The 24172-nt window shown below is 30.6% G+C and overlaps 1 pseudogene; it reads right to left on the bottom strand.

Annotated features, from left to right (window-relative positions):
* Positions 1-6279: 6279 nt before the first annotated feature.
* On the bottom strand, positions 6280-9495 carry LOC143543158 (uncharacterized; annotated as a pseudogene).
* Positions 9496-24172: the final 14677 nt, after the last annotated feature.

Raw genomic sequence — 24172 nt, 5'->3', positions numbered from 1 at the left:
TAAGTTTTTTCATTTGATCAATGAAACTAGTAATTCGAGATCGATTTGTGGATATTCGAGCTCATCTCATGCCTATATACAACTTAAGATACGAATGGATAAAGAAGCGAGAACTACTTCAAGATTAAATATAGGTGGGTCATACCTAAGGGGGTGAATTGAAATGATTCGGTTTATCGGGTGATTTGTGAAGATGCGAGACACGGTGAGACGAAGTTTTTGATATCATAAGTCAAGGGGGTGATTGTAAGGCCAAAAATGTGACTTGCGATATCAAAGTACGAAACCCTTTATATATTCACGGTCAAGATAATAATTAATGTCGGCGAGAAGTCCGGACACGAGACGAGAACTTCGGGCACACGTTTAGCTTCAACATGAAGAAAGCTTCTAGAATGTTTTTTTTTTGTTTGGCTATAAATAGGACTTTAGTTGTTAGCTTTAAATGTATTTTGTAAGGTGTAAATCACCCACCCAAGGGGAGCTCACCTTGGGTGGGGTCGGTTCGTTCGTTTATTACAAATCTTTCAACCGATAACGAGATCGTTTATTTATTTTATCTTCATATTTATTTATGTTTGGTCGTTTGATTTACTGCACCCGTCTCGAGCACTTATCAAGAACAAAGCCGTTCGTTTGTCGGATCCGGTTTCGGGACCTACAAGTAATACCGAATCAGGCCAATTAAGAAACTCAGTTGCAAATCAAATGTGGACTAACTACTTGATGTTATAAGAAGATGAAATAGATAAGTCAAATTAGTTTTAGAATAGTACATTATAGTAGTTCGCTTGACAATGTATTGATTGGTGTTTGAAATTATGTATGTTATTTGTTTTTTTGTATTATTAGTTACTATTACATTTATCAATTTCAAGTTTTTAATTGTTCTAACAATGTATTCTTATTGAATTTGTATTATTAACGTATTAAATTTACCAGTTGCAAGTCATCATGAACAAATATGATGCCAATGAAAATACCAGTGAGAAAGAAAACATGATGTAGACAGAAACTATGGATAATGTGTTCATACAATCCATGATAACGCAATAGATCAGCGGTTATAGGATTGGTGGAAATTTTTTACTCCACAAGCATACAAAAATATGGTTGCAGAGCTTAGCAAAAATCTTCAAATGGCATTACCAAAAGTCATTTGAAGAATCGTTTAAAAACGTTGAAAAGTCGGTTTCTACATGGTATGATATGTTTAACGGAATGTCATTAAGTGGATTCTTATGGAATCCTAAAACTCAACTAATTAAAATGGAGGCTGAAGTCTGGAAAAAACTAATAGAGGTAAGTGTTTTAATTATTTACTTGAATATTCCGATTCTCGTTTATTATACTAATTATCTTGATTTTATTAAATAGTCAAAGCCAAAAGCTGCAACGTTGAAGACAAAGAAAGTCACAAACTATCATGAAATGCTAGATTTATTTGCGAAGGATAGGGCATCCGATACAAAAGCTGAAACTACTAAAGAAAGAAATGCCTGATTGAAGAGGGATCATGGCAGTAACACAGAAACACCACCAGAACTAGATGAATTCTTAGCTGCCAATGATGTAATTCTAGAGAGCCAATGCAATATTGATGATGATGTTTATGTGGTTGATCTTATGTCTTCTCTACCTGAGCAATCTTCAAGTGTAAAGAAATATAAGAGTATAAAAAGAAAAGTCAAACAAGAAGATGATGGTTTAGCCTCAATGATTATGAATGGTGTTGGCAGTGTGGCTAATGCTATTGCTGAAGGTACTAAAATTATTCAGGAGAGTAATAAAATACTTAAAAGAGTTAATCATCACGAGTACACGGGTGATGAAATTATTAAAGAATTGGAACCGATGGGTTTGGGACCTGATGAAATACCACTAGCTTTCAATTATTTGGTGGAAATCAAGCAAAAGCAAAATCATTATTTAGTTGTTCTCCTAATATTGCGGTTGCATTTGCTGAAAGGTTTGATGGGTTTAGGTATTAAGGGAGTTAAGTATGCATTTATCTAGTAATGTTTATGATTTTGTTTGGTAACTTAGTACATTTATGACCCTTTTATTTATTTCTTGTTTATTTGACTTTGTTTATAGATCTTGAAAGAAACTAATGGTTAAAGGATTACTTTTTAAGGGTTGTTTATGCTTATTTGTAATACTGCCAAGCGAACGGGCGTTGGCTATTTTGACAGTCGTATGATCATACTATAATGTGATTATGATGGACCTCTCCGAATGCAATAAAATAAACACTTAAACAAGTAACAAATAGCATTTGATCGAATACACACAATATTTACGTTTGCTAGTTTGTGTATGTATATAATATAAAAATAAGTATTAGTATGCATATCTCCCCATAATGTTCGAAAATAGTAAAATGAAGGAGAATCATATATCTCACCTTATTGCTTAGGCGAGTGAACAAAAATAAGAATAAAAGATAAGAAAATAAGCGAATCGTCCTTTAACACGTCGTCTGAGATAAACTGAACAAACCTGAAACTTTGAGACAAATAACTATTGTTAAAACCGAGAACATTGCCGCTGGAATCGTCCCAAAAGGATATCGAGAACTCCGGTTATGAGAAAATTAATGTTTAAGCGAGCTGGTACTGACAAGAATCCGAACAGTGAGTCGAAAGTTGGGTTTTGGTAAGCAGCCTTAAAATCTCGATACAAAAATAAAAGTCTTCTAAACCGAAAGCCAATTCCGACTAAAAGTGTTAGAAATTGATTGGTCAAAGTTGTTGACCAATATGCCCTGGGATTTGTATCATTTGCTCTACACACAATTCAAAGGTTCTCCGGGAACTGATGCCCATTGGAGAAATGGTTATGACTGCTTGTTAAGTTATGTTATGTTTGGATCCAGACACATGTGTATTCGGTTTAAGTTGCTTTTATTTTCTATCTTGTATGTGAGAGATCATGTAATCTCATATAAATATTTGACTGATTTTTTAAAATAAACAACCCATTTATCTTATTGACTAGTTGTAAAAGGTTTAACTTATTCACCTGTGGTTGTCTATTCTGAATGATGTGGTGATCTTGTTTGAAAACATTTATGAATGAATGATGTTTAACCTATAATAAAATAGGTTTACATAAATACCCGGATCATCTCTTGATCTAGCTACAGACATTTGCTCTGTTTTTGATAGCTTTAAACCTTGATAGATAATTTGTTTAAATAAAATATCTAGACTTGTAGTATTTTTCTTTATTTGCCAATCATGTGTTACGTATCTTCTTCATGAAGAAACATTAGTTAACTATAACCCTTATATATAAAATCTTATATTTCTTAATTATGAAGAAATTATTTTTTACTATACCCCTTGTATATAAATTTCTGTGTTAACTTAATTCTTAAGAAACACTAAAAATGTTTTTAGAGTCAACGATTTTCCAGTATATCGCTGACCTATTTTCCCAACATTTCAGGGAATCATCTTTTGCACAGGTAGCAAGGAATTAAAGTCAATCATGGAGTTAGATGCTCGCTTTATGAATATGTCTCAATTTTAATTATTAAAATATTGTAAACAAATTAAACAGGTATTGTAAATAAAACACTCGGATATTTATTATCTGAGAAGTTTTCGAAATTAATAAATATTTATTATAAATCAAGTCTTCCGCAAAAACAGAAACCGCGACTCTGATATATTTACAAACTAGGTACCAACTATTGGTCACACTTCTAGGCCCTAAGTCAGGGTATGACTTTTAAAGGCCATGAACATCACGCCTAGGCGGCTTTAAGGGGCAGCATGATGGGGGCGGCATTTCGTTGATGGGAGGATTTCGAGGAATATGGTGGGGCCATGATGAGATGGTGGTTAGCCTGGTTCATTCGAACGGTCATATGTTCAACTTAAAAAAAATAATTATCTATTTACCTTCTTAAAAAACATTCTCTTTTTCTCCAACAAAAAAGCACTATTTTCTTTCCCAACCAAAAATCAAATCCCCAAGTTTTCATCATGAGCCTGAATCTGAACATGAACATGCACGTGCGAATCGGATCCTGAACCCGAATGAGGACTAGTTTTTTGTTAGTTAATTTAAGTTGTTTTATGTTTGATTGGTTTTTAAGTTTTTTATTTTAATTTAATTTAAGTACTGTTATATTATTAATTACTTTTTATTTTATCATGGTGTTTAATTTTATATATAAAAAAAATAGTAGTAAGTTAAAGCCCCTTGGGGCTTCGAACCACTGTGGGGCAACATGTCATAGGGGCTCCCAGTGGTTACGTGACAGTGACGTGAAACTGTAGTGGGTTTTAAAGCCCCATCCACAACACATAGTCTTATGGTTCACTACTTGCAAGTAGAAGTGTACAAAACCGTTTTTTTTTTCAAACTGAACCGGTTTGGGTTTTGCATTGTCAAAACTGGTTTGACCTAAACCAGTTCGCTTTAGAAATCAGTTTAAGCGTAGAACTTGTCAAACTGATCAGAACCAGTTCGGTTTAAAATTGGTGCAAAACATGTTTTTACGTGGTTTAAAACCAGTTTGAGGCAATTTGGTTCAGTTTAAAAACCGGTTTGATTGTGAAATGAGCAAGCCGGTATAGAAACCGGTGGTCTGGATCGGTTTTGGAACCGGTTTGGCTAAAACCGGCTTTTGGTATGAACCGATCCCGTGTGGTTTCCTGTTAACCAGTTCAAGACCGGTTTTTTTTGTACACCTGTAGTTACAAGTGGTATGATAACAAAAAGAAAGTACCTAATTTTAACTGGTGTTTACATCGAAGTCATCTTGTAGAGTTCATATCATGTTTCACTATCAAATCTTTCAAGTCCTGGCTCAGAGGCTGGCAACATCATTTCTCTCATATTTTGGTTTTAGGGGATGTTTGGGATTGCTTATTTTCACCAACTTATAACTTACAAACTTTTTGAAAAGTAATAATGTGTTTGGGATTGTTTATATTGTGAGAGAAAAAATTTCATAAGTTACACTTTTGTAACTTATTAACTTAATGAAAGTTATAAGGAGGTAAAATAAGGAATCCTAAACACCCTCTTAGACAGAGCACCCGTCAAGCATGAACAAAGTCGCCTTTAGTGACCCGTCAAGTAGGGACGAAAGTCGGCTTTAGTAATTCAACGGTGCCGAGTGGAAGGGTCGTCACTCAATGTCTAGTTAACTGTTACGCCTTAATACATTTTGAGGAACTGCTACACCTTCATACATTTTTGGGAGAACCAGCTAGCTCTAGGTTGGAGTGGAGAAAGTCACCAAAACTTGGATTCAACCAGTTATGTTTTACAATATGATTATGTTCTGATGTTAGATGTCTTTCAACTCGATTTACAAATCTATAAATAGCTTCATAAAACGCATATAAATAGCTTCTTGAAAAGCATAATGAGAAATAAGAAAACGAAAAAAGTTTCCTTTCAACGTGTTAAAAGTTTTCATCTACAACAGCATTTATTTTTAGATGTCTCTCAACTAAATTTACAAATTTATAATTAGTTGAATAAAAAAAGATACGATGTTGTCATAATAAATATTAAATTACATTCTGTATGTGTTTTTAACAGGTTTTATCTTTTATTAACAACTTATTATTGCTTAAAGAAAAAAAAACCTTGTTACATTTTCATTTGAAATATTCTTTAAGTAATTATATTTCAACGAAAAGAATTTTGTTTTCAACAATCTCATAGACCACATACACCACTCAAGTTGACAAATTTTTCATCTTTTACAACATCACAAATGCAGTAGTGAAGCCAAAACACAAATTTGCTATTTCTCATAATCAAGGTCATTGAATACGTCTCGTAGAGTCGTAGTCACAATAGGTGTAATTGTCCGAAAATATACATTGTCACTCGAATGTTGGATATAAACACTTTAACACCTAAAAAAATTACAGTAATCTAATGAATTTCATGTTTGAACTCAATTTCCTGAAGTCTATTTCATCATTTGTACACACTAATGTAAATGGTGCAACACAATACTCTGCTTCAAGTAATGGCCATTTTTCCACAGCCGATGAATACTTGGGTGCATGAACACCAACATTTTTACACAACAAAGGAATCCAAAAGGCCAAAAATAGATTGGTTACCTTCATTAGACGATTTTCATTGTCAAATAGATTTTGACACACCGTATAACATATTTTTCAACTTTCAAAAACATCAGGACAGCTAGCGAGATACTAACCGAAAATTCCTAACCTAATTACACATTCTCAAAATGTTTACTAGAGAAGTAAAAACAAACCCAAAAAAAACAAAAACTAAACACCTAAAAGCACTTCCTAACATTCATCAACAAAGGTATAACCTAACACAAATCTTGAACAAAACCACACTATACGAACAAAAAAAACCCATCATTTTTTGTTGCTTTTTGAGTGATAAAAAGGGTGATGTGTACCTCAGCTCCTATCACAACTTATTTACACACGAGTTCCATCAATAATCAGCTTGAAGAAACTTCTCATAAGTTGTTCCGGTTAGAGTCTTGTTAACCTCATCAAAGTTTTCTATGTGTTCAGATAACGCCCTTTGTGTATTTTCACCTGTTGACTAGTCAAATTCATTTGTGGCAGCTTCAGAAAGTCTTCCACTTCTATGAGCTTTTGCTGCAATCGTTACAGCGAAAAAGTAAGCACAATTTACGTCTTTCTTTTACTTCTTTACCGACCATGTAACAAACTTATAACAAGTTCACATTTTTACCAATGGTAGTTTTCGTTTTTTCACATTTGTACCATGAGTGAACATACCCAACAAGTTTCTTGGCCAGGATCAGAACCAAAGATGATTTCTTTGTGGGCGGTACTTTGTCCAATGATATTTGTACATTACCCTTTTCTTTTAACCGGCCATGTAATGATCTAATAAGAAGTTCACATTTTTTTCACTGTTTTACCATGAGCTTTTTTGGACCAGATCAGAAGAAAGAAGTTTTCTTTATGGGAAGTATTTTACTGTTTTGTGCAATGAATGATTGTTGTACATTACAACTTTTTTTACTTTTTTTTATCGACTGTGCAATGAACTAATACCAAGTTTGATACGTACCTGGTCCCTTAGAATCTATTCCCGCCTAAACCCATTTTACCAAACAAGCGGGAACAGTTTAAGCAGAAATTAGTGGGGCAGTTTTGTTCTAGAACCGCCAGTTAGGTTTACTATTAATGGGGGTATCTTTGTTTTATTAGTCATGGATGTTTATGTTTATCAGAATTAGGGTTCTTTTAACCTTGTAATTGGAGATCAAGTCTATCTCAAATGTGGCTATTATCTTAATTTCAGTACTTTAGATTTCCGGTTTCTATCAAAGTTTTCATTTTTTTCACGTTTTTACCATGAGTGATCATGCCCATCGGTTTTCTTGGACAAGATCAGAACTAAAGAGTTTTCTCTATAGGTATTGTGCAATGATAGTTGTACATAATAGAAGAAAGAATAGGATTCTTACAGTGGGGTCTTTGATGAGATCTTCATAGTAGATAATAATGTGGCGAGTGCTGTTAAAGTAGTTGAGTGCCTTTATGGCACTTGATTCCATTCCTCTTAAATCCGATTTTAAGGATGTTATATTGAGTTTAGGCTTGTATTTTGAAAGTAAAGAAGCCTAAAAAACAGTAAAATTTAAACACGTTTATTTGTAAGGTTAAATTAATAATTTTATGAAAGATTTGAGAGATAGTTGAAAGGAAAAAACCTCTTCGTCCGAGTGTACATGAGAAACGTGTACTCCGTTTAGAAGTTTGGCATCTTTATCATAGACATTGGCAAGCATTGAAACCAATCTACGCAACAAGTTTCTTCGCAAGAGGAAAATTACGTTAACGCCCCTGTCGTTGAAGTATTGTGTAATCTCTTTAGGATGTTGCATCAATCCCTGCAATTTTAGAAACACAATTGTTTTTACAATATGATATGATCAAACCACAATTCTTTTTTATTATAAAAGTGAGAACTTGCCACCATAAAACTCGCAGGCCCAACTCACCAGTACCCTGCTACTCAATGGGCTAGAGGGAATTAGACGTTTACGATTTACTACTCTTACATCACCATTATATAAATTGCAGGATAACCACTATCTTCACAACTGGGCAGTTTGGATAGGGAACCCGGCATGGAACTGATTCAGTTAAGTATGTATAACCGTTCCTCATTTGAACCAGCCGCTTATTGGTCAGGCCAGTGAACCAATTGAATCAAACGGGTGGTGTGACCGGATTTCCAATAAGCCTTTTTCATTTTTTTTATTTTCAAAATCTCATTTTATGAGTTGACTCCATATTTTATTTATTTAAGTCTTAATATTTATCAAAATTTCAGTTCACACCAAAGCATAAGGTATGTTCATACTTTGTTTTTGTATTGTGTATACACACGCACACATACAGTTTTAACTTTTATATTATTAAGGACGTCATCCCATTTTTAGATCCAGTGCACCCGGTGAAACGGTGAGATGATTGGTTCACTGTACGGTCAGATTACGAAAACATTTAGGATAACAACTAATTGGTTATCTGAAGCTTAAAAGAACTAAAGAAATCTAAGACAGGTACCTGATTAAGCATCTATTTGAACCCAATTGCAGCTGAACACTCGTTCTTGGAAGAACTCGTAAACCAATCCAAATTATAAACTTTATCGAGTGTTTTAACGATCGTTGAAGCATTATCCCTCCTAGGTTTTGGCCCAAAAATCTCGCCATTTGAGCTCACATTCATATGACTATTTAATAAAGTCTCAAACCAACCACTTCCCGATCTTTGCATCGACACAATAGCGAATAAACGAACCGGATTCCCAGCACATTCTAACCTAGAAAACCAAGTTAACAATTTTATTTCAGAAACTAATAAACGTCTAAGGTTATTTTTGGTAATAAGATATACCTATTGAATGTTTTTGGGTTGGGGTAATGCAAGTACGGGATTTGAGACTGGTCAACAACAGTGTCGTAACAGGGTCGTTCAAAGCCTTGAAAGATCAAAAACTTGTTCTTGTTTTGTAAGTTCATTTGCTTCAAACAAATGGAACATATATAAATACCACACGCCATTGCAAATGCTGATAACATCAATCTCAACACAAATGAGGCTTTCTTAGGCGGTTTGATTGTAAGAGCATCCTGTAAAACAAAGGGACTGATTTATGACAAAATTTTTGGTTCATGTTAACAGTCCAGTTCATCTACAAGGCTACACCAACCCATAGGGATTATGATTAAATCAAGAGTAATACTTTCTAGTATCTTATGCATTAAAACTTGTAACGTGCTCTACAGATTTGGACCTTTATTTAATGAAGCTGCATTTATTTTGCAAATCTAATTGAATGCCAAAACCCTAAAATCCATTTATGTGGTTTCTTGCATATAATAAGAGAAATCACAGAATCTAACAAACAAAGCCCAAGAAAAGCAGAGCATACCTTGTTAAAAGAACAGAGGAGTTCGGCCATTAACCCCAAATACCAAGTTCTTGTTGTCGAAAGAAATTATAAGCATACGCGTTTAGAAGAGCCCTAGACGAAAGAAACAAGGCTGGTGTTTCTAGTAAACATCAACCCAGCTGGGTTATTATTATTATTATTATTATTATTATTAAAAAAAGACAGGGCTAATTAATTAGCGAGATTGTTGAAATCTGGGACGAAATTAATGAATTGAAATGGAAATGATGAATTGAATTGAAGACAAAAAATGCGCGTGCGAGCAGAGGGAGGGTTGAATGATCTGACTTTTGTAGCAGCAGGTGTCTCATAGGAAAACATATTATATTGCTCATGCTGCCCACGAACTATTTATTCTCTTCTCACATATATATGTATGTATTATTTTACAACTTTTGTGATATGTCCCTTGTTTCTAGATGGGCTCTTAGTTTTACTAATTCATTAAATTAAATTACTTTGCAGATCAATAAAGTTATTTTATTTTATTTTTTTGTTTTTCTTCCATTTTTTTATTATTTTAGCATTCAAAACCCGATATATGTGAACTCTCTCGTGCGGAAGAGAGAGATACAGAGGCATCCGAATGTGGGGAAAGATGTGGAGAAAGTAGAGAGGAAAGAGAAGAATAATATGTGACTATTGACGAACATAGATGAGTGAAGGGAATTAAGGGTGAGAGAGAGAGAGAGAGAGAGAGAAGAGCGTCTATGACGATAGCGTTGATGCCAACAGACTAATGTGACCTCATTTATGAAAAAAATGTGTTATTGATCTATTATGATTTTACAATATACGATTCAGTTTAGTAGTATAAAGTAATTAGTAATTACCTCACATTATCTTATGAATAAAAGTAACAGGCATATGATTGGGACTACAGGAAGGTTCGTTGATCTTTTGATAGACTTATAGATGGAATTATAATAGTGTTTCTTAACATTTTGAAAGACTAAATTAATTTTTTAACAGTAAGATATTTAATCAAGGAATTTCAGATAAGCTTGATAACTCTAATTATGTTGATAGAATAGTTAAAATCTTGCTGCCCCACAATCGAGGCTTCATGATTATGACATTGGTGATGATGCTACTAGAGTTATAAAAGTATATAAGCAAGAAAAAAGATATCTTTTGGGTCTCTAAAACGTATACTTTAAAATAGAATATAATTTTAGCATATTCTTAGACCGCAAAATGAATTTCTAAAATGCATGTTTTTCACAATTTAGAGTTGTGGCGTTTATATCGGCAAGAAAAAGATATCTTATGGTTTGTTGTCTACAGTGTCTACTTTAAAATAGAGTTTATCATATCTTTTACAAAGGAAATCTCAATGAATTTCGGAATTTCTTACATAAACTTTTGTTTTTCCCCACTTCATGATTGTGTCATTTATTTAGGCAAGAAAAATGATAACTTTTGGATGTTTAAATTGAATACCTTAAAATAGAATTCATCATACTTTTAGAAAGGAAATCTCAAGGAATTTCTAATATTCATATTTCCAATTTATCAAACCGTGAATCTTGATTATTTTTGTTTTGTAAATATAAAATTACATGATACATTCCAAAATACATTCTCAAACATCGATAAATAGCTGTAACTGAATATATAATAAATAATATATTCCTATTTTATGTTTTACTAAATGTGCACATATTGCTTTGTTTGTGAGTTTTCTTTGGATTTTTGCACATGACCACCTTGAAATCCATCCAAGATCCGTGAATTAACTATTAGTTCTAGATGATCTTAAAACCAATTAATAATATTCAAATGCTACGTTTGTGTTTTGTACTATAAGCTGCATCACAGAATATTACTTTCTTTTTATGCATTTCTGCTTAATTTCTTAGTTTAAAGTTCGTATGCATGTAGGATAATTTGTGCCCCTCCCAATATTAGGACAAAAACCAGTTCAGACCATTCGGATAGACAACTCAAACGAGAACAAGCATGTACAGGCTCTTCACCTCTTGTACATATAATGGTCAAAGATCCGGTTTTCAGTTCTTAGATTAATATTTTTTTAGTTTCTAGTCGGTTTAATCCAAAAATTTTTAATGATTCATAAAAAAATATTGCTCCAGACAAACTGGCTCAAATGTAACTAACCAAAGATTAAATAGGGGCATTTATATATTTTATCTTCCTAAACTTTGAAATTACATATTTTCCTAAACCATGCTTAAAGAGCATTGTACATTATGCATTAAAAACTTGTATTTTGGGGAAATATGTAATTTCAAAGGTTTAGGAAGAGGAAATATGTAAAAATCCCTAAATAGAAATGAAAATCTTTTGTGGTATAAGTTAATGTTGCGGGATTGGTAAAACACTAACCGTAATTGACCAAATATTGCTCCAGTCAAATTGTTCCTTTTTTTCTATACTAGGATAGTACTCATGTTACATACAGATGAAATATATATAAAACATAATATATATATGTAAAATCATATAAATCTAATGAAATGTAAATATCGTATTTATATATAGACTAGCAGAAGTGCCCGCGCGTTGCTACGGGTTACAATAGGGGTTTGGTCGGTAGTAGTTTGGTTTTTTATAGTACCGCTTCGCCATAGGTCCTTTTTATTTACAAACTAAGTATTGTTTGTAGTAGATGTTAGTATTTCTTATAACTTTTTGGTTAACAACCATATTAAGAAATTGATTGGACAAAAAGATTTGTTTAGCTCTAATTTAAAAATTGATGTTTGAATCAAATTCCAAGTAAAGTGTGTTTTAGTTGTTTGTTACCGTGATTTTCAACCCATATGGTGAGTTTTAACTAACACTTTTAAATGCAAAAATAATGAAATTTCAACTAATGGTGTTCTCTGTTACAGTTGAAGACACTCCATAAAGTTTTTACGTCTACGCCTTAGAGCATATGTTTGACAAACAAGATCTCGAATCAACAAACTTGAATCATAAATTTCATAAACATAAAACAAAAAAATAAAAGCGCATTAAGCAAATCATGCATCGCCTCATAATCATGTCTAGTAAGTTCAGTCCAAACTCATCTGTTTTCTCCTGTATGAACTTTAGTATTTCATTCTTCGTTTAAAATTCTCCATTAAATGGATTATAACATCTTAATCATATTTGGTAACTACTATTTTTCAAGATCATGAGGTTGAAGCTAAAACCAATAGAAATTTGAGTATCTTCTTTTGTTAACGTGCCGTCGAGTGGTAGAAATTTTTTTTGTTTTGAAAAAGAAAAGAAATCGATCACAAGGCATGCGTATAGTTTGTTGGGAAACCTTTTGTTTTTGTAATCGAAGGTAGATAGAGATATATACGTATGTGATACATGTAAATATAGAGGGAAATATTCTTTGAAATGATGTACATATTCGTGAAGCCTGCGCTTAGCGGTGGGTATACGGGAATTAATACCAAAGTAATAAACGAATGAACTATAACTGGTTCAAGTTTATAACTTTATGATTTAAAAAATAGAAACAACTAATGGCAATGCCAAAATAATAAGCACCAACTGTTCTTGAAAAGCTTTACTAACAACTATAAACTTAAAAGCTAAAAGGTCTCCTCCGCATAATCAGAGAACTCCATTATATTGTCATAACACCATGACAGAGCATCAATTATTTAAATTCGGCCGTGAAACACAACCAACCCAAAGGAGATCGGTAACCGATAACCATTATAAAGGCGGAAAACCTACATCTAAGTTATCACATCTCAGTTGTTACAATATTCATAGTTCATATGGCTTGACGAATCTCTTACCGACATCAGTTATTACATGGTTATTAGCTATTCCAATTTCATCTAATTAAGGGGGTGTTTGTTTTTTCAAAAAAGGTCTTCTTGACCTCTTTTGTCTGCGCCGTGCAGACCACTTGCAGACATTTAGGTCTGTAGTGTGTTTGTTTTTAGGAAGACATTTTATTAAAAAGGTCCGCGCGCCCTCTTCCTGATACAGACTTAGACGCTTCTAAGATCTTCTGACCTCTTCCCATATCATATCATATCATATCATATTATGAAATGGGTTTTCATTCTGTTCGGGTTTTCATTTAGATGCCTCTTTTTTCCTTTGGTTAAATTATTAAATTGTTTGTTCGATTCGTTTATATGCATAAAAATAATTTTACAAAAATGAAAATTTTAAACAAAAACCACCCTACTATCTTTTTCTAAACAGTTCTGCATGGACTGAATTAAATATAAAGTACATAGATATATACACTTCAAATATTTAGTAGACATGGATATCACTTCAAATTGGAGATTGATCTTAGCAGTTTGTTTTATGTTGATGTTTTTGGTAACTCCAGACCAGCCAAAATCCTATAAAAGTTGCTACTTTAGTTAGCATTCAATACATTATTTTGACTTTTTAGAGTCAGTTTCAATTTAAACATAAAAAATATGCAAAACTGGAATCGGTTATCAACCCATGGAATGTATCTTTAACAACATGAACCTGAATACAGTGTAGTCCTTCAGATTTATTTCCCCATATCTGTTAATGACCAAAATAACATTCGACTTGATCAGCTCATTTGACTTGCTCACTTTGAGAAGTAAATCACCTAGCCTCAATTAGCTCACCACTGCACTTGTTGCTTATGAATATAATATTCGTTTTGTTTATTCTAATATGTCTCTTATTAATCTTGTTTTCATTGCTAATTACATAATTTTGTTTCTTCTAACAATTATGAAGTAAAAGTTATCAAGTCATGAGCAACACTAAGTAAATTTTTAGTAACTATCAAACAGGTCATAATGGATGAAGCGGTCACAAACACTTAACCGTGGTTTTCTATTAAATAATAAATACATTAGTTGTAATTAAAAACGATTTTTAAGGATACTAATATGAATATGAGAACGATTTAAGACGTCGAATACGCTAAAAAACATTTAAAATGTCAAGTGTTGTTTACTCGGGTTTCGGGCGGGTTCAGGTCAGGTTTGATATTCGAGTTTGGGTCAAGTGGTTTCGGTTATATTTCTTTAATTGATTAAGGTTAAAAGTAACGCCGAGTTAAAATAAAAAAATGGGAAAAAAAATAAAGAAACAGCTCTGTGCGAGTTTCAGTTCTCTCAGGTCAGGTTGTTCAGGTTTTGGTTGATAATACTTATGATGAACAAAATTGTTACTTTCAACAAACATAGATAAACGTCAATAAATGAACATAAACAAACGTAAACAAACTAACGCAAAATAACAGCCAAACAATGTTAATTCATTTAACTAAATGAATAGAAAGGAAACGAACCAATAAAAACAAATGTTCATAAGCGTAAATGAACGAATGAAACAACGTTCATTCATTCAACTACATGAATGAAAATTTGTGTTCACTTATTAAAGCAACCAACATAAACAAACTTCTCTCCAAACGATTTATGAACGGTTTGCAGAACGTTCGGTTCGTTACTTCGTTTACAAGCCTAATCATTAAGTCAAATGTGGTAGAAGTTTTTTGGCATGTTTCTTTTTAGTCAAATGTGCTGTTTGTTACTTCATTTACAAGCCTAACCATTATTGAATCAAATGTGATGGAAATTTTTGGCATGTTTCGTTTTAGTCAAACGTTTGGTTCGTTACTTCGTTTGCAAGCCTGACCGTTATTAAGTCAAATGTGACAGAAATTTTGGTCATGTTTCTTTTTAGTCAAATGTTTTTTATGTTTATTTTTAGTCAATGTAATCGAAATTTCAAGCAGAAAAAAGTGTGCCTTCTATAGAATATCTCGAGTTTCATTTAATCATAAACGTATGTAACCTAATTACAAAGAGTTAACGGTAACCTAACTATATAACCGCGTTTCACGCCGGGGAATCAACAGAAGTTTGGTTAGGTAGCGACTTGGTTTGTTATGATATGGAAGTTTACTACATATACATTTTAAAAAGTACAAGAAATCAAAATATGCGTATCCAATAAAACGTATTTAATTGACATCTAGTTGCAACCTCAAAATTTCTTTCAATAATTAATAATGCCACTGTATTTGTCTTGTTTTCCTTAATGGCAGCATAACCTTATTAGCTAGATGGGTGCTAAACGGGTCATGCTCGCGAGTTGATAGGTTAAACCCGAACACGACTCAAACATGAAAATCATATTCATGGGTTGACCTGAACACACACCATTTGACCAAAAAGTTTATTGTTTTATCATACCATACAATAAAAATACAGAACACGATAAACATGAAAAGCATATTCATGGGTTGACCTAAACACACACCATTTGACCCAAAAGTTTATTATTTTATTGTACCATAGAATAAAAAAAACAGAATTTAGAAGTGTAAATGGATATATGTTGCTAACCAAACACACACGAACGTACATAAGAATGTTTACTATTTATTTGCACATGCAATATGTAATTGACCGTTTCCATTATCAGAAGCGTACATAAAGAAAGTAAGAACTCGAATATCATAACCATCCTTCACACAAATCATCGAGCACAAAATCAGAACCATCATATGTTCACATTCTAACTGGAAAATGAGACACTTAAATTTGACTATACACTACACTCAAACTAGCAATAAAAAAAAAGTTAAAATCATTAATTTAAAGTTGATAATTTTTTAGCTCCTGTTATAAAAAAAAAAGGCATCTGGTTCTATCATTTTTTTCATATTGATTTAATGTAACATTCAATTCCAACAAATTTAAACAATGATAAAAATATTTACAATAATGGTACAAAGTTATGAAACAACTTCTAAAATGTTATTTATATAAACTATGCTAAGAACTTTTTAATCATTTTGTACAAAACTTACAAGGTTTTTGGGTTTTCTTATGAACACTTAACGTCAAGAAAGAAAAAAAAATAATATCTTTCAGGCCAAATGGTTACAAAACACCTTTATTTTCATGTAATTGGACGTCTGGTTAGTTTTTTCTAACCACCATCATTTTATAAATCGATATGTCATTAAAAAAAACTTGAAGTTATGTTACCGAATTCATAAAAATTATGCAAACATAATGTATAAATACGTAGACGAAATACATATATGCCTTAACAAATACTATGTTCTAAAATCAATTACATTTTCCTATAAAAAAAGTTTAAATGTTTAATTTCAACACACAATAGACAACACTAAACAATTGTTTTAAATTCATATACTCATATTGTCACGAGCTTACATTAATAATTAACCCAAAAAAAGAAAATCACAGATCACCTTCAATTTCAAAATCCTAACCACCCATGAAATCAAAGAAAATATTATAAAGCCAGTATCTTAAAGATTTCTAGTAAAACCTTGCGACCAATCTCATAAGAAGAATACGCATAATACATGCAAACTCCACTTGATTCTCATTCAACTCTCTTGCCTCCAAGTTACATATACACATGCTTCGGCTTCTCCAAATGCAGCCCCAACACATCCATTGCAAGATCCTCCAAATCCGTCCTATGAAACTTCACGGTCACTACTTAATCACCACCAATCCAATAGATGCACTCTTAGAACAATCCAGCCCATACTCATTCTTCAGCTTTAATACATCATCTTGAGCTTCAATTCCAACAAAAGTGAAAGCGATAGTTGCTACTCAATTTGCTACTAACCAATTAAAGGTAAGTATTCAGTAGTAAATTGATTGTGGACTTAGTGGTATTTATAATAATCTTGTATATAACTTAAAAGGCCTTTGGTTTTCTTATGAATATTTAACTTCAAGAAACCATTTACTTTTATACACCTTTAATTCCATTAATTGCCTTTAAAGGTTTTTCAATTGAAACATAGATGATGAATCAATTGAATGTCATGATGAAAAAATAATATAGATGGATGATGACACTTTAATGAGATTAATTGATGGCACCTAAACCATAAAGGTTGGAAGAGTAATTACCCTTAACATGAGACTTCATGAACTTGTACGATACGCTTGAAGAACGAATCGAGAGATTGAAAAATTATATAACAGTTAACTTGAAGATTAGTTGAAAAAAAGAGCATGCAAAAGTATGCATATATAGATTTTCGTTACGGTTCTAAAGCTAATTAGATTATGTCAAATAATTTACATATTTTCACAAATATTCAAAGCACTTGAAGGGTAGTAGTATCAAGGTGTCTATTAAACACAAGCGGACCTATTTTTATAGTACGAGGTCAGGCGTCCCCTATGTATTTTTTTAGTACTAAAAAAGTTATATACATTTTTAGTACTATTATATTAAATCTATTATTCTTGAACGGGTTGAGTGTCTTAATATCATAGCAAGCATTGGTATAGATTTTTATATAACTAAATTTAGAATGTCATGAGCTAGATACATAGACGACATACATATATGACTTAACAAATACTATGTTTTAAAATCAACTGCATTTTCCTCAATTTTTAGTGCGCAATAAAAGAAGTTTAAATGTTTAATTTCAACACACAATAGACAATACTAAAATATTTTTTAAATTCATACACTCTTATTGTCACAAGCTTACATTAATAATTAACCCAAAAAAGAAAATCACATACCACTTTCAATTTCAAAATCCTAACCACCCATGAAACAAAAGAAAAGATTATAAAGGTGCTATCTTAAAGATTTTCTAGTAAAACCTTGTGACCAATCTCATAAGAAGAATATGCATAATACATGCATACTCTACTTAATTCTCATTCAGCTCTCTTGCCTCCAAGTTACATATACACGCATGCTTAGGTTTCTCCATAAGCAGTCCCAACGCATCCATTGCAAGATCCTCGAAATTCGCCCTATGAAACTTCCCGGGCCACTTCTTCATCACCACCAACCCAATATCTACACTCTTGGAACAATCCAGTCCATACTCATTCTTTAGCTTCAATACATCATCTTGAGCTTCAATTCCAATAAAGTGAAAGCCATGGTTGCTACTTGATTTAATACTAACCAATTGAAGGTAAGTATTCATTTGTAAATTGATTATGGACCTAGTGGTATTTATAATAATCTTGTATATAACCCAAAAGGCCATTGGTTTTCTTATGAATATTTACACCTTTAATTCCATTAATTGCCTTTAAAGGTTTTTCAATTGAAACTTAAATGATGAATCAATTGAATGTCATGATGAAAATAATAATATAGATGGATGATGACACTTTAATGAGATTAATTGATGTCACCATAAACCTTAAAGGATGGAAGAGTAATTACCCTAAAGATGAGGCTTCATGAACTTGTACGATACGCTTGAAGAACAAATCAAGGGATTGCCAAATTACTTTTTCTACCCAATTATGAATTGTCTATTTTGTCCTTGTTCTCTAATTATGAGATTACCATGGTTACCCATCACTTATGCTTAATAATATAATATAGATATAGATAATAATTTTACATGAATTAAAAGACATCATAACTTATTTCAATTCAAATACAAAAATATACGAAAACTAACAAAGATAGATGAGATAAATGAAAAGTTAAAACATTTTATAACTTATATCATGAGTACAACAAGCTAACAAATGAAATTAGTCTTCAAATAAAAAAAAAGTCTTCAAATCATAAAACATAACAATAAAAAACGCATCATTGTCTTTATTTATCAATCAATAAATGGTAATCATAATTATTCTTTTTGAAACCTTCTCCAACTTAGGAGTTCAAGTTTAATACCATATACCATTTTGCCATCAATTTCATTGACACCACTAAACACATTTGTCTTCTCTTCCACATTTGATGTTTTACACTTAATTGCTGATATGGTAGATTCATCATCAACGTCAAACACGTCCACAAGTTTCCTCTTCATTTTTTCAAATAATGTAATTGATGACTTCTTTAAATTATTTTCATCCTCAAATTCAAATTATGATTAGCTTTTATTGACTAATAAAGGAATAATTTATTTTCATTGTTATGTTTTAATTTTTGGAGAATTTGATTTTTTATATTTATTTATTTTTTATTTGGAGACTAATATCCTTTGTTTATTTATTGTATTCAAGGTTATTGAACGTGGACACGACGGGTGGAAATATAAACAGAGTTAATAAACACACAGGGACCGGGGGAGTAAGATTATTGTTAGTGAATATAAAGTATGGACAATTTGTATAATATGATTTTACGAAAAACTATTTAGATGATGATTTATATAATTAAAAACTATTAATTATTGTAATGTTGGATATAACATACATGAGATAGAAAATTAAATTAAAAGGATTATACATACATTAACACACCCTTAGGATATCCTACTAATCATCATAACATTAATAGAACTTCAAAACCCAAATAACGTTCCAAAAGTATTTAGAATAGTAAAACATATATATCTAGTTCCAAACCATTCTAAACATAATCAAAAAACTTTACAAGCTACATCAAAAATAATACGTCATCCAAAAACTTCACCATGTAGCACATTAGCATCACGGGCTGGATAATTGTCAACCAAAAGAAGGCAATTTCATTTACAACCTGTCATAACAAATAATAGTTAATTAAAAACCATTATGTAATCTTCAATTCGACTGACTAATTAAAAACCATAGTATATTTAAATTAAGGTGAAATAATCCTAATATTAAATTTACAATAATATATCCTGATGCATATACAAATGTTAGACACTTATATCATAATATAACTCTGGAATTATTATTATCTTATAACTGTATATATAAAATCTGAGTTAAACAGTATAATTACTAATAATAAATTTAAGATTCTGATGTAATATTGGTTACGCATGTTTCTTGATTGAAAAATAGGATAATACGATAGTATGCACAACATGTAATAAACAGATTCTGTAGAGACTTTTATGTTTATTCAACATGTAAATATGGAGGATCTCACAAACAATTTTAATAGATGTACGTTACAAAAGTCGAAGGGATTAGCAAAAGAACGTACCTTAGATTACCGATAAGCAGAATATCAATAATCTTGAGAAGTGATAGAACTTAAAACACTATTGTAACAGTGGACAAACGATCAACATCAACCAAATTGTTTTGTGGTTCCATTCCGCTGTTTGTGAAATAATATGATTGTATACAAATAAGTATATCTATATAAATATAAATGTATGCATATTAACAACAATACATATGAATGGAACAATGAGTAATAAAAATGAAATTTATAATGCCATGGATTTGCTTTTTAGATCGATCGACGTTGGTGTAAAAATTCTTCTGTCATACATTTTATATAGGGAGGTAAGATTATGTATATTTTTGGTTAATTGATTAAACATGGAATATTGTTCAAAGTGATTCATTTTAAATTCAAAATTTAAAATTGAATATATATATATATATATATATGTATATATATATATATATCATATATGCAAAATATTGTAAAACCTATATGTGTGAGGATTACTATGAGTAAAATAAAATTGGAAACGATAATTAAAATAAAAAATGAAATGTCAAACCATGTTAATGTAAATATATATATATCTAAACATGTAAATGGATATTCCAGTGAGATTTAAAAGTAACAATAATAATTTTATGATCTTTTTCATTAATTATAATTAATTGTTAACAAATAACCTATGGTGTAGTGCAAACTCAACTATACTTAAAGTTATGAATTTAAATTTAAAATATTGTTTAAAGTTTTAAAATCCATAATACATAAAATGATTTTTTTTACCAAAATTTCATTAAAAAATAATATCCAATTAAAATGCATATATCGTAATTGTGATATCTAAATATAAGATACTAAAAAGTAAAAACTCAAAACAGAAGGGAGTACTAATTTAAATAAAAATGCATTGTCAAACCGAGATTTTAGTAATATTTAAAAAAAAAAAATATTTGTGATCATTTTGTTAATTATAATTATTTGTTACAAAATTTAACCTATGCCTTCTTGTAATAAAATCAAATTAAATGTTAAGTTATGAATTCAAAAATTTAAATGTTAAGTTTGACCAATGCTTATGTTACATATTGGTTTAAATGTTAATTAGTATTATGATTAAAATTAATTGATTAATTATGTAGAAATTATAAGCATAGAAAGTGGATGACATGGAATATTAGGTGGACATCCTAGGAAAAGAAAAAGTGGACAAATTGGTTTTGCTTTAATATATTAGTTAGATGTATTAAGTTAAAAAAAATGAGCAAATCGATAGATTGAAAGAAAAACACAAGATAGGAGAAGTGATAAAAGTTATGCCCCTATCAATCTTTGATTGAAAGAAAAACACAAGATAGGAGTAGTGATAAAAGTTATGCCCCTATCAATCTTTGATTTATTTTTTTTACGAAAACATATTACCGAAAAACTTAGGGACTCATCAATAACATACTAGTCGACGAGATTAGGTAAATCATTATGCATGTGGTCTTAAAGAGCTGATGATCTCTTGGTCTGGTGGCATCAGGTATTTGTCACCATCAAAGTGGTGCGAGTTCGAGTCTTATAAAATAAATATTATGTGCGTTTTAGAAGTAAATTAATGTTAGAGGCGTACGTGTTTGTCGTTAAAAAAAAAGATCTTTTAAGAGGTTAGCAGAAAAGTAGTGTTTTTATCAAATCAAATCTAAGACTTTTCTTTAAAGAGAAATAATGTGTTTTACCACCCTTTTGGAAAATTTACTATTGTCTTCTTATATTATTTCTATAAAATACTATCAATGATAAGTATTTACTAAAATATGTTTTTTTATTTCTCACTTTTAATCTTATTGGGTCATTTGATAAACAAAGTTTTATAATTAAGAAAGATAAAAGAAAAAGCTTCTAATAAAATTTAACATTTTATTATACTATTATAGTTTTTTTGATCAAAAGTTATTAATTTAAATACTTTTAAATCTAGTGCTACTATATTCTTTTTTATTTCGTGCTAAATTTTATATAGTAATAATAATGATATCTTAATTTCTTTATATTATTTTGTGTAAAACAAATTACATTAATACAATACCTTTTTTGATCATGTTTATTAAAAAAAATCTTAATACGGACTTTATTATTATTTCGAAACATCGTTTCCTGAAGATGAATTTTATATAAACATAGCAAACTAAATTGATTGTGAAAAGTGTTATATATATATATTAAACTATATAGGTGTTGCTATGTGAATATGAACTGAACCGATTTTGACCAAACAAAAGTAACGGTATTCGTTTTTGGTCATAGCACTTTTTGTTTTTTCTTTCGATTGACAAAGCAAATGTTAGTAACGTAAAGATCTTAATCGATTACCAATTTCCCGCCGGCTATATTTTGCTAGTTATTTTGTAAATGCCGTTATGAAAAGAGAGTTATTTTGGAAATATTGAATATTAAAAGGGGAATATTTTAATTATCATATTTTTTCATTATATTATGTATATAAATGCGATACATTTTTTTAACTATGTATTAATCTCTCCAGTCGCCTATCTTCAATCTTTTGTCTGCAGAGTTATATTTTTATTCTTGTTCTGTTTTTTAAAGTTTGTTGAACAATCCAAGAGTAAAACCTCTAAACTTACATATAAAATGTATATAAAAATTAAAAAAATAAATTTTTATAAAAATAATTTTTTAAAAACTAAAAAGACATTTGTAACAGAGTTATTAACCTTTGATTTCATATTATGATCTAACTATATATTTTTATTATATTTTTTTAGAAACTCTTTTCTTAGCTTTTTCTGAATAATATCTTTTTAAAATATATAACCTTTTTTATTTAATACGACTTGGAGCGAAAGGATAGAGTTTTCAAGAAAATACCTATTTTGTTAAATAAGTTTCAAATTACCCATTTTGATAAATAATTTTTCCTCTCCACCTATTTTGGTAAATTTTAAATTGTGTGATATACATTAACTTTTAAAACTAATTTAAGATTCTTTTCTAAAAAGTATATTTAATTTCATCATACTTTTTTAACTAAATTTTAAAATAAGAATCCTTAAAATTATGTATGTATTATAATTATGAAAAAAAATATATTAAGTAATTTCAATATATATATATATGTATGTATATGTAATATTATATATTGTGTTAATAATGAGTTTTATAACTTGTTTGACTAAAATTAATAAACATTGTAATACAAAGGGTTTTTATATATATTCCTTCCTTAACTTCCCTTACAACATATATTCCTAATGTTAAACATGTAATTACATGTTTCCCCTTCTAACATGTAAATACCATTTTACCCTCTCCAATTTACAAAACCATAGTATATATATATATATATATATATATATATATATATATATATATATTATATTGTGTTAATAATGAGTTTTATAACTTGTTTGATTAAAATTAATAAACATTGTAATAGAAAGGGTTTTTTTATATATATCCCCTCCCTAACTTCCCTTACTACATATATCCGTAATATTAAACATGTAATTACATGTTTCCCCTTCTAACATGTAAATATCATTTTACCCTCTCCAATTTACAAAACCCTAGTAAAAAAACCAATCGCGTTTCAATTTTCACCAACTTATCAGTGAACAAACTGGGAGTTTGATGCTTAGAGAACACAGCGAACAGTGTCTCTTCCAATCGTCGGTTCCATTCATGGCATAGCGTCCTCCGACGAACACTGTAATGGCGTCGTTCCTCTGTCAATTTTTCATTAAGTTTCACTTTCTGGCTTTTATGGTTTATGCAAACCCTAATTCTTGTTTAAAAATGGTGTAAAGTACGGTTTATAAAGTCA

The sequence above is a fragment of the Bidens hawaiensis genome, unplaced genomic scaffold, assembly GCF_021521415.1.
Source record: "Bidens hawaiensis isolate Kalapana, Puna unplaced genomic scaffold, B.hawaiensis_p1.1 tig00000864_1, whole genome shotgun sequence".
NCBI lineage: Eukaryota > Viridiplantae > Streptophyta > Magnoliopsida > Asterales > Asteraceae > Bidens > Bidens hawaiensis.
Note: the sequence above shows the minus strand (reverse complement) of the source record. Positions and strands in the feature narration are given on the sequence as shown.